At 43.9% G+C, this 11548-nt stretch overlaps 2 long non-coding RNA genes across 5 annotated transcripts; one reads left to right on the top strand and one right to left on the bottom strand.

Annotated features, from left to right (window-relative positions):
* Positions 1-418: 418 nt before the first annotated feature.
* On the bottom strand, positions 419-1262 carry LOC112271175. The gene is made up of 2 exons (XR_002964146.1): positions 951-1262; positions 419-847 (listed from the first exon to the last, which is right to left on the bottom strand). It is a non-coding gene; the product is annotated as an uncharacterized LOC112271175 (long non-coding RNA).
* Positions 1263-1272: 10 nt separating this feature from the next.
* Positions 1273-3564, top strand: LOC104582491. 4 transcript variants are annotated; one of them, XR_001405948.2, is made up of 6 exons: positions 1273-1591; positions 1679-1900; positions 2023-2178; positions 2264-2379; positions 2963-3091; positions 3181-3564. It is a non-coding gene; the product is annotated as an uncharacterized LOC104582491 (long non-coding RNA). The 4 variants fall into 4 exon arrangements; XR_001405947.2 differs by having other exon boundaries at positions 1997-2178; XR_730219.3 differs by having other exon boundaries at positions 1679-2178.
* The last annotated feature ends 7984 nt before the right edge of the window (positions 3565-11548 follow it).

Here is an 11548-nt window from a genome sequence, read left to right as displayed (position 1 = left end):
TTGTTGCGTTGGTTAGATAATTTCAATACCTTTCTTTTGCATACTCATACGTATTTTTTGGTTCATGCAATCAAAAGTTACGGCTGTTTTACCATCACGGACAGAAAGATGATTTAGGGTCTGAACTTTCGGAAAAAGTTTTAATTTGGTTTCGCGCAATCATTCACACACACACACACCTATCTCGATCTCACAGTCCCTTGAACCACTTTCTTTTTTTTCCACCTAGATCGGTCAAGGCAGCAGACAGGAGTAGCAACATAGAGAGACGAACTCATGGGTGATGCATCTACGCATGTACGTACGGAGAGAAGACAAATATGATCATTTCTACGAGGCTAGCCATCTCGTGTGCTGTGTGCATGGCTATCGTAGAGACAACTATTTGTAATCATCATTAATTAGTTGTGATGTATACTGCATAGGAAAATTATTTTGTATTGATGTACTATATACTATTTACTACTTTTCTTGGATATATACTCCATACTACTACTTCTTTGTTTATATATACTCTCCATACATGAGTACATTCTAATATATGTCCTACAGTACCTTCTATATACTACATACTTCCTTCTATATACTGCTTGTGAATATACTCCATACTACCTTCTACATTCTTCATACTTTTTTTTTTTGCTGATTATATTCTTCATACTAAATGCATGGTACTACATACTTCATACTTCTGTTGTTCATACAACATTCTATATACTCCATCCTTGTGTTGTTGTTGATGCAACATTCTGTAAACTCCATACTATATACTCCGGGCCTAACTCCTTGCGTTCATAAAATTCATCTTCATCTTTTTCGGTATTGGAGCAGATAGAAAGTTGCATCCCTGGAAAACAATCAACAAAAGTTTGCAATCACACGGTAGAACACCTTCAAAGTTTCTAGAGATTTCATGGTTGGGAGCTGCAACAAAGTAGTACACCACATACTGTAGCAAAAGCAGTACTCGTGCTGATAGATTAAGAGGAGCTGCTCAATCTGCGTCCATGCAATCTTCTGCTCTGCGCCTCTGCACTCCGCCTGGCCGCCCTCGCACCCTCCCCTCTAGTGCCTGGCCTTATATAGAGCGAAGGGTAGGCAGCAAGCCCAACCAAATTGCTGGATTCATGGCGATAGGTGTTGGTTGTTGGAACATCCACGTAACAAACAGACTGGATTAATTAATTAGAAAATAATTAGCTTGCTGGCTATCGGGTAGAACCAAATCCAATAACCCGATCAGAGTTGGATTCGTCGGAGCCTGATGGACGACTGATGTTTAGGGGGTAATTACCCCTGGTAGTACCAAAAAGGCGGTTTCTTCGGGAATTGCGGCGAGCCTAGGCGGCGGCAGCGGCTGCAGCGGCAACGACGGGGAGGAGCGGCGAGCAAGAGCACCGACGCATCCCTAGTCCGCGTCTGCCGACAGTTCGGGGAGGCGAGCCAGTGACGCCACGCCACCGTGGGCTGCGGCGGAGGCAGCGGCTCTGTTACTGGAGGGGATTTGGTGGCCGGCCTGCACCCTCTGTGCGTCGACGAACTCCACTCCACTCCAGAGTGAGGCAGCGATCTGGAGAATTTATTTTCGGAGGTGCTTCTCACTTTCTCAGCTCTGCTCGTTTTCTCTTCTCCTGCTTTCCGCTTCCTCCCATTGATGCCTTCAGGTCTCTCCATCCAGATCCCCCTGCAGCTCTCCAACGTCCTGTTCAGGTTTAACCAATTTAATTCCCCCAATACTTGTATGGATGGCACGGTTAATTCTTGCTTGGCTTTCCTCTTTTTCTGTTTCAAGTGCGCGGGATGGCACCAATGTGGTATGTAAATGTGCTGACTCTGAATCTTAGTATGCCTTCAAGGTGTTTGATGAAATCTCTAACATGAACATATGTGAATAAAGTGTGTACGTATCTCCTCTAATCATTGATTTCTCCAACAGTACTAAATGTAAATCATGTGCTATGTTTTACTGAGATCGTATGATTTTATCTCCATGGAGGATCATCTGATTCTTCATTATTTCAGTTTATTTTGAGATATATGGAGACAAGTTGGTGTCATGGAGCAATTACAAAGAGGATGACAGGAATTGAGGAGATGGCTGGCATGGATGTTCCGTGTAGTGACAAGACACGGACAGTAACCTTGAACAAGTTGGCTGTGGACAAGAATCTTATAGAGGTTAGGCTTCTGATATTTACTTGTCAGTAGAACAGCCTTGTCATGATATAGGTCATCTCAATTAACATGTTCTTAACTGAATCAGTTTTTCCAAAGGGGCATTGATCAGGACACTGTATACTAATGGCCGCCAGAGCTTCGTGTATAGATAATCAGCTTGAGATAGATGCCACGATGATTGGTGTGCTTGCTGACCCCAAGGTAGTATATCCAACATCATTTATGTTTGTGATATACTGCTATTTTCCTTTTTCCTTTTCTTTTCGGACTTGGTTTGTTCGATAAAAAGCTCCTGCTGGAATTCAAGAGGTTCATTTTCTGCCATTCAATGCAACTGAAAAAAGCTAATGCAGATTTCAGGAGGTGCTGATTTTCAGTAATGCAGAAAACGTCTATTGTTTCGGTAGTGTAGAAAGCAGTTGTTGTTGAGTTCAAACTCAAAAAACTTGTAAACACACACACCAAAATCACTGAATCATGGCTGGAACACGACATACTCAGCTGTAATATATGTGCATTGTGTGCAATAGTGTAAGGACATATTTTCAGTTCCTCCGATATTCAACCTGCAATGCATAGGTGGCTTCTAGCTATGTATTTTGTTGTTTGATTGTAGCTAGATTCCTTAACTGTTCGAATATAGCTTTTGTTTTTTCTGGTGACAATGTTCGGACATGGTTTGATCATGTAAGACACTTAGTTAGCTCAATTTCTTCTCTTACTTAATATTTCAGAATGCAACTTCTGTTTTTTTTTTAGCGTTCTGTTGTTTTTTACTCTACAGTGAAACTCATTTGGAAGATGGAGTGTACCCTGCTTGCCAAGATCATGTTGGTGATGAGGCAATGGAGGTCAGATCTGTTGACTTCTTACTACCTGGCCTAATGTACCATGGCAATAATCTTACCTCTTGGTAAAAGTCTATGTTTGTGGAGCTCCAGTGCTTAGATAATTCTTCTATTCCATTGTTGAAGAGGTTTAGCTTATTCTCCGTATATGCAGGTTGCTGAACTGACAGCTCTGCTTGGTACCATGTGGTGGCCATTTGAAATAAAATAAAGGGGCACCATAAAACTGCCAATCTACCACAGCGCTTGCTTTCGCGAGATCCTTATGTGAACCGAGGGCCAGTGGCATTATGTTAGATGGTAACAAGTCGAATGGAGTATGGCTAACTGTTAATCGTCTACCTTCTGTACAAAGAATTTGTATTTTATGTTGGCACTTAGAATTCTTACGTTGACCTGGAGTTTGTATTTATTGGCATTGAGAATTCTTATGGGTATTTTGTGTCTAATTAGGGTACAGCTGCTTTTAACATCGATTTTCTATTTTATATTGTACCAAGATTTCTTACTTCAGTGATTGGCTAATTGTTTTTTTTAAGATTGGCTAAAAGCTTTGGCGCAATATGAATTAATGTATTACTGCCCCGTGTAATATTAGGCATTTACTCGCTAAAAATAGAAATCGTTGAATGCAACATAATCTTACAACCTCCTGGCCAATTACACTGGAAGCTGCCAACATAAGTTTCTTACGTCACACATGCAAAACAAATTGCCCTTGCGTTGCAAATTATGTCGCCGGAAGCCAACGTAATATTATCATGTCGCATGCAAAATAACCGCTCCAGCGCGCGAGACGTCCGGACGTGCGCTCGATCGGTCGGACGTAAGTTTCTTAGGTCGCATGCAACATTTGTGTTTGGCCGCCTGGGTTAGCGAACGAATCCTGGCTGGTCCTCAAGCCTCAATCGGCTGGGGGTGCAGAATATATATATCAATGGAAAGAACAGCTACTGTATGTAAGTACGAGATTGCATGACTTCAGCAATTAATCTTGATAAAACATGCGAGATATCGTAATCCGTTCTAGAGTCTGATTGTTTTATGGATTTTAGGCTTTTATAATTAACCATGAATGGTTGCAGCTCTCTTCTTAGACATACCAATTCCATCACTAATTAATCGGCGATTATATATATCAGTAGTTATGCACTGCAAGGCCGGGGATTGCATTTAAGTGATTGTATGTCCATGGTCACTGGCCAATGCGCCGCTTAATTGCTGGCCGCCTATTGTCAGGTCAGGAACCATTAGGACGGGACCCAAAACTACCTTGTTACTAAAGGAAAAGATAGTCAAGAAACGTACGAGAGGAATGATTACTTTAGAAAACCCCGATCGAGCCCCTCCTCGAATCGACGGTTGAATATATGGGGTCGATGTGTTCCTCTCCCTAGCAGCTTCCATATAAATAAATACAGAGCCCACCTAGTCCATTTTGTAGTATCCAGTACGCAGTAGAAATAGACTAGTCGTCATATCCAAGTTAATCTATTTGGCGCGTAGTTATTCAGAGCAACCTTTCACATGTACTGTACTTTTTGAATAAGTTGGAAAGGGAGGCACTGGGAAATGAGAGAAAACGGGTAGTGTTAGAGGTCTATGTATATATATGTATGTGCACGCTGCCAGCAAAGCCTCAATGCTGTACCGGTATCGAACATGGTATATATGTATATGTACTTATGTATATGCATGTTGGCCATCAACTTAATGGAAGCATAAAAAAAACATATACACACCCGATCCAAATTAGTATACAGCAGCGAACAGCTACTACCGTGTATATTCATACGTATGAGATCACATGCATGAATTGGTAGGAAAAGGAGGCACCAGGAAATGTGACGAAACAATTATGTTCAGGATATCATGGGCGAGAAAATTCCATCTTGGAACGCTACCTGTCTTTCAAGCCGTGTGTTGAAGCCCGGGCACGAAGGTGTAGAGACGGGCATCGTGGCTATGCTTGCATGTCTGCCCACCTATCTGCTTGAGCGGCGCCACAATTTCAAATGGTGCCAGATCAGAGTTTCTTTCCTTCTTTCTTGGATAAATCTCGTCTAGGGCAAACTGAAGGGCAGCAGGACGTACCCAATTGGCCTGCACACAGTGTGGCGAGAGGTTAAACGAGGCCAAGATGGAGGAGCAGATAACAACTTCAATTTCTGCTCCCTCATCTCCACGCTTCTGAAGACACCTCACTGCCTGTGGATCGCTTGGTCCAAATTGCCGGCTCCCCTCACAACACCAGAGATGCTTGCTGAAGCTGCTCTCATCTGATCCTGTGACGCTGCAGGGGACAGTGACCGACATTTTGAACAAGTCTCACAGCTGGGGGGTGTTGAAAAGACTGGAAGCAATCTAGAGAGTTTTTTTTGGCTGAAAGTCTGTTAATTCTGAAGTTTTGGTACTTTGTTAATAGCTGTAATTTGGTCCGTGGTTGGAGTGCTGGTTCTGCTGGGCGTTGTCCTGGCAGTTCCTTTTGTTTCTTCGCTTTCTCATCCTTGTCGATGTGGCCACCGCCCGTGTGGATGATGATGGGACGGCGGCGATGACATGTTCGCCATCTCAAGGCAGATGGGGGTAGGACACCGACGGGTCCAACTCATCCTCCTCAGATGTGGTGGCGGCTTCATGCCCGTCGGCAAGTATGGTGGGATAGAGAACCATCCACGGTGATGGATTCAGGGAGAAACCATCACATGTGGACAAAACAGGAACGGAGACAAGGGGGCGTCGGGGGGCTTTGCCCCCCTATAAAATTTGTTTTGTTTAATATGCACTAATTGGTTTATTAAGAATCCCTTAAAAATAGGTTAGCTCTCTAATTTCGTCCCCCTAAACCCAAATCGCTCTCCTCATGTTGAATTTCTGGCTCCGTCCCTGGACCAAAAAATGTACCGCTTTTGGCAGGAGCATTTTGTAGTATTCAGCACGCAGTAGAAATAGACTAGGCATATCCAAGTTAATCTATTTGGCGTAGAGTAATGCACAACAACTTTTCACATGTAAGTTGGAAAGGGAGGCACCGGGAAATCATTGAAAACGTCTTTTTTCCATCTGTCTATGGCCGTCAGTACCATTCTGACTTGCACAATAATGGGTCTCAAATTGTGTTGCATTCCACTACAATTCCATTGAGCATCATGCTCTTGCTGATGTGCATAGGAGTAGTTTATCGAAACTGTCCAAAGGTCTAGGAATGATCGATGAGACATTGTATTCAGATGAGATGTAATGTCAAGTGAAGAACGAACAGTCAAGTTGATTAATTTCCACAAGCTTGAAAAAGTTTCCTTCTGGCTCCTTCTCCGCACGTCCACTCAGCCAATGGGCCGTACGGACCCAAAAACTTCTCCGATCAGCCGCCGTTGGTCGTCTGCGCCCAGAAAGTAGAGCCTTCCTGGTCCAGAAAGTAGAGCCTTCCTGCTCCTCTGCGTGCTCTACTCGAGCAATGGGCCGTCCCTCCACCTGCCTCCACATCCGGCCCGCTGTGCCCGAGCCTTCAAAGCCCAGCGATGCATTCTGCATTCAAAGCCCAGTTAATGGTGGTGCTGCTGTATATACACGTACTAGTACAAGTCAATTTTATTATCAAGTCCGAGACCTACGAGTAAAGAATCCACCATGAATGTCTGCTTTAGATTCGTGCATATCAGTCCACGTCATTGAGTACTGTCTTTTTTTGTCCTGATGTTGGTGGGCCCCATGGCATTCATGTCTTCTGATCATTGGTTGCATTGACTGTGCTCGTATATTAATGCATTTTCGTATATAATCGTACTCCCTCTCTTGCAATCTACACTAGTGGCAAATTAGAACTTAAAGTAACGTTCCTTTAATTATTTTTTTAGGGGAACGTTCCTTCCTTTAATTTACGACTTAATGTTTGCACCTTCATGGCATCAACACCGCAACACCACCATGTTTTCTAGTTTATCTGCTCGTAGCTCACAAGTATACACTTCCTCCGTCCCAAATTAACTGTCGTGGATATGCAAATCCACGACAGTTAATTTGGGACGAAGAAAGTATATACATGCATGCTGGCTACCAACGGAAGTATATATAAGAAGAACATGTAAACACCCGATCTAAATTAGTATACTGTATACAGCCGTGAACATCTATATAGTAGTATTACCGTATAGAGATGGCAGGCATGCATGAATTCCATGCATGCATGTATGTGAATACAACAATCGTAGCGTATACGTAGGAAAAGGAGGCAGAGGGAAATGTGACGGAACGGTGAGAAAATTCCATCTCGGCACGCCGCCTGGCTCTCAAACCGTGTGTTGAAGCCCAGGTGCGAACTTGTTCTGACAAGCATCGTGGCTATACTTGCATATCTGCCCGCCTATATGCTTGAGCGGACCGAGAGGATCAAACGGTGCCAGGTCAGGGTTTCACAGTACTGTGGCGAGAAGTTAAACGGGGCCAAGATGGAGGAGCAGATAACAACTTTTTGCTGCTACATCTCCACGCTTCTGAAGATACCTGACTGTTACAAATCGCTGGCTCTCCTCTCACGCCAGAGATGCTTGCTGAAGCAACCGCCTTCAACTTCTTTCCACTTAGTACTAGTAGTTCAGTTCTCATTCATCCATTAATAAAAAAAAAGAAGTTCCGGTTCTCAGTCAGCCGAGATCCACAGACACTTAAACCAGCCACTTCATTCCTTGCCTCTTTGCATTCACTAAAGTCTACGTACCTTGCATAAATTTAATTACTTGTGTCAATTTAATTTGGGAATAAAATAGACTTTAGAAGAGAAAATAATTTGGAGTAAACCACAATTTGTGAATCAAGTGAGTAGTATAGCTTCTAAAAACGCGATACCGAGGAAGTACAGATACAGAAGTTGCGTACGTAGTTGCTTCCATGCCAAAGCCACTGCATACTATTTTTGGCCTGCTATCTATAGTGCTATAGATGGATGTCAAAGGCAGACATGCAGTGCCGTCGTTTATCGTCATTGGCAAGATAATGACACATGTGCAAAAATGTCATGAATTCATCAAAAAAAAAGAGCTAGCATTTGAGCTATATGGTTGTTCGGACGAGAGAAATCGGTTTTGAAAGTCGGAAATGCCTGGTGTACGACTTTCAGTAAATCAGCACCTGAATCGCTTGTTGTTTTCCAATGGCCCACAAAAAGAGATGAGTCATCTTTGTAAAAGTATCGTACGGACATTATGTACCTTCGCTGTTTCAAAGTGAACCATCAACTACTTCCAAATACATGAATGTGCGCAACGAATCATACTTATATATATTAACTACTCTTTCTGATCCATATTACTTGTCGCGGCTAACGTGTTTTATTGTGTAGGTACATGCATGTCTAGAAAAGATTGCGACAAATAATATAGATCGAGATAGTACAACTTTCTGTCTTCAATTCCGCCACTCTCTCCTCAGAGTTAAACCCATAGAAGCTATAGGGGCAGGTTATATATACCGGTCGGTGACAGTGAGGAGGAGCTCATGTTGCAGCACAGCCCCAAGTGTGTTGTGGTCATGATGTGTCATGTGTGTACTTTCACTAGCTAGCATGCATGCACACAAATTTGGTGACACACTGATATATAAATATCGCGGGGCTGTCACAAATCATGGATAATATAAGCTTGGGAGGTATCGAGAATTTCACGCTGAGTATCAAGGTGTTGACCCGCAGGCTGAACCAGCTTGGCTGGTTTGACAAACAACCCGTGAAGATGTACAAATCTGGCTAATTTGAACCACTGTTCGGCAATCAACCAAATGCGCCTTCTTCGGATGTAATCATATGGAATCAAGGCTGATTAGTAATATTTGTCGTTGTTGCCCTCGATTAAATTTGTGATGAAACGAAGTGTACGACGCATCTTCTTAATCTGCGTCTAACACGAGACTCAGTACTCGGTTATCTGCAGAAACCAACTTGCTCTTGCAAATCGACAACTATTTATGAGATAAATTATGGTGGATAATTTATTTTCCACGGAATACTAGTGGATTGGTTGTTGAATCTGTACAGAGGCTCGATCAGGCTAGCTGTAGCAAGTTGCACAAGGTGCTGCTGCACAGGATGTTTTCTGAAGGCCAAGCTGCACAAGGTGCTGGAAAAGAGTTCAGTGTTTGCTCGGGCTCCACCATTTGATGCTCGTCGATCGTTTTACTTGAGCTGTAAAAGCCGCGTGCTTCTTTTCTGTAACTTCGGCACAATGAATACTCTGAACTTACCTATTTATGGTTTCAATAAAGTTGGAACCCGTCATCTTGAATGCTTTTTAGACCTGAAAGGCTGAAATGATGGACGACAGAGATGACGTGTTCGCAATCTCAAGGCAGATGGGGTAGGACACCGACGGGTCCAAGGTCATCATCTTCGGATGTGGCGGCGGATTCCTGCCCGTCGGCGAGTATGGTGGGATAGAAACCATCCACCGTGGTGGGTTTGGGGAGAAACCATACCATTTTTGGTCTGTCCGATTTTAAAAGTTGAAGGACGGACTGCGTGCACTTTTGAAAGTTGAAGGATAGAAAAGTATTTTTCTCTGTTAACTAACAAAAATTGTATTGAAACCTCCACACCAGCTGCATGCCAAGCCGCGCTAGCAAACACTAGTACATTAATTGGAGCCTTCTCTGTTCTCTCATACCTTCTGGCGATGCAATGTGACAATGCGTGGCTATCTATATATGTTTTGTTTTGCGAGAAGGCTACACATATAAGTTGATATAGACAACCAAATATATCTAAAGCACAACTTAAATATATGCATAAACTGTATGCGTGTAGAAAAATCGTGCATATAGGTGTATCCAGGAAAAGGAGGCAGTAAGAAACAGGGGAATTCAGAGCAATTGGCTAGGACAGGGGCAACATGTACCATTGCCTTTTCCCGTGTGCCTCAGTCACTTTGCTCCTGAATGTACCGTCCCAAATAGTGTGATGCACCTTTTTTTCATTTGTTGTACCGTCCACCAGCGCTAGCTAGGCGCACCCCGAGAGCGAGGACAGGGAGGAGAGGATCATGTCCAGATGATCACCGGTGAGAAAAGTCCACTGTATATATCTTCATGCCAACGCATGCCAAGCCAGTAATAAATACATTTCAATTAATTGGAGCTGCTTTCTCTCGTACCGGCCATGCATCATGCATTTGCAATGTGTGGTCTATATAAGTTTATACAGCCAACATCGATCAACTGTATGTAAAAATAATGTTGCATGCATGTGTGTCTCTCAGCTGTATGTGCAAGTGTGACACTGGCATTTAGGAAAAGGAGGCAATGGGAATTCGATGGAAAGTATATGTTCTCACAGAAGGCTCATCGAGCACTGATTCCCTCATATGCCCCTGCCGCCGCTCGGCTTGACGGTGGCCATTGGGCGTCTCTTCTTCAGAGATGGGGATGCACCTCATCCTCCAGTGGCGTCTCGGGCTCGACTCGAACTGGGCCGGCCCGCGGCCCAGTCCACCTTCTTCCGCTATCTGGGCCGAATGGAGCTTTTGTATTTCCTCCACGCTCTAGATGGGCTGCGACTCGAAGTGTTGAAAACCAAACCACGCAAAGAGCCGTAATGTACAGAATCAACGACGAGTGACTCACTGCCTCTCTTTATTACGAAAAACAAAAGATCAAAGTGGTCCAGCACTTGCAAGATGTTTATTTTCCACGTATGTCCAAGTGAAGTCCGCATGATTGCAGGACCCGATCTATCCACACTGGAGACATGTCTTAGTATTTAACTACCCGTCCCCTCTCCACAAAAGTTGTGAACATACAAACTAATGGAGATTACAAAAATACAATTGGTTTAGGTGCAATTAAGTAAATTAGGACCGAGCTAGTTTGCTTCTGAGAAAAATGCTAGCCAAGGAAAATTGGAGCCCGGATCCAGTGCCCTGCCGTGGTGAAGACGCCGCGTGCCCTGCGGCCTTCCATCCACCATTCATTGAGATCGGACGGCCGGAAACGATTTTAGACACAACGACTTGAACAGGAGGTTTAGGCAGAAGAACAGTAGTACAGCAGCAGGTTTATACAAGCCATCTGAAATTCTGAACAATCGTAAATTTTGCAAAGACAAATATCAATCAAAAACGGAACACTTTTATACGCCTGAATAATTGAAATCTGAACAATAGGGCATACAACAGGTTTCAATAAGAACAAACCTTGAAAGTCAAATCTGAAGAACTGAATTTTTTACAAGGACATAATATACGGTCTGAGCAATTGAAATTTATAAGTTGCCTCAAATTCTTCCTTGCCTCAAATTCAGATTGCGATTCCGTTCTTCTTTTTACTTCCACTGCTGCAGTCCGGCGGCAGCGGGTGGCCGAGGCCGTCGGGGCACGGAGAGCTGGGGCGAGGGAGGCCGTTGGACCGGGGCTGAGGAGAAGCGGGCGGACGAGGCCGTCGACCAATTTCTCCCACCATCGGAGCCGGGAGAGGCGGGCAGACGAGGCCGTCGGGGCAGGTGGAGGCCGTCGGGGCACGGAGAGACGGGGCGAGGGAGG

Source organism: Brachypodium distachyon, chromosome 2, assembly GCF_000005505.3.
Source record: "Brachypodium distachyon strain Bd21 chromosome 2, Brachypodium_distachyon_v3.0, whole genome shotgun sequence".
Lineage (NCBI taxonomy): Eukaryota > Viridiplantae > Streptophyta > Magnoliopsida > Poales > Poaceae > Brachypodium > Brachypodium distachyon.
Note: the sequence above shows the minus strand (reverse complement) of the source record. Positions and strands in the feature narration are given on the sequence as shown.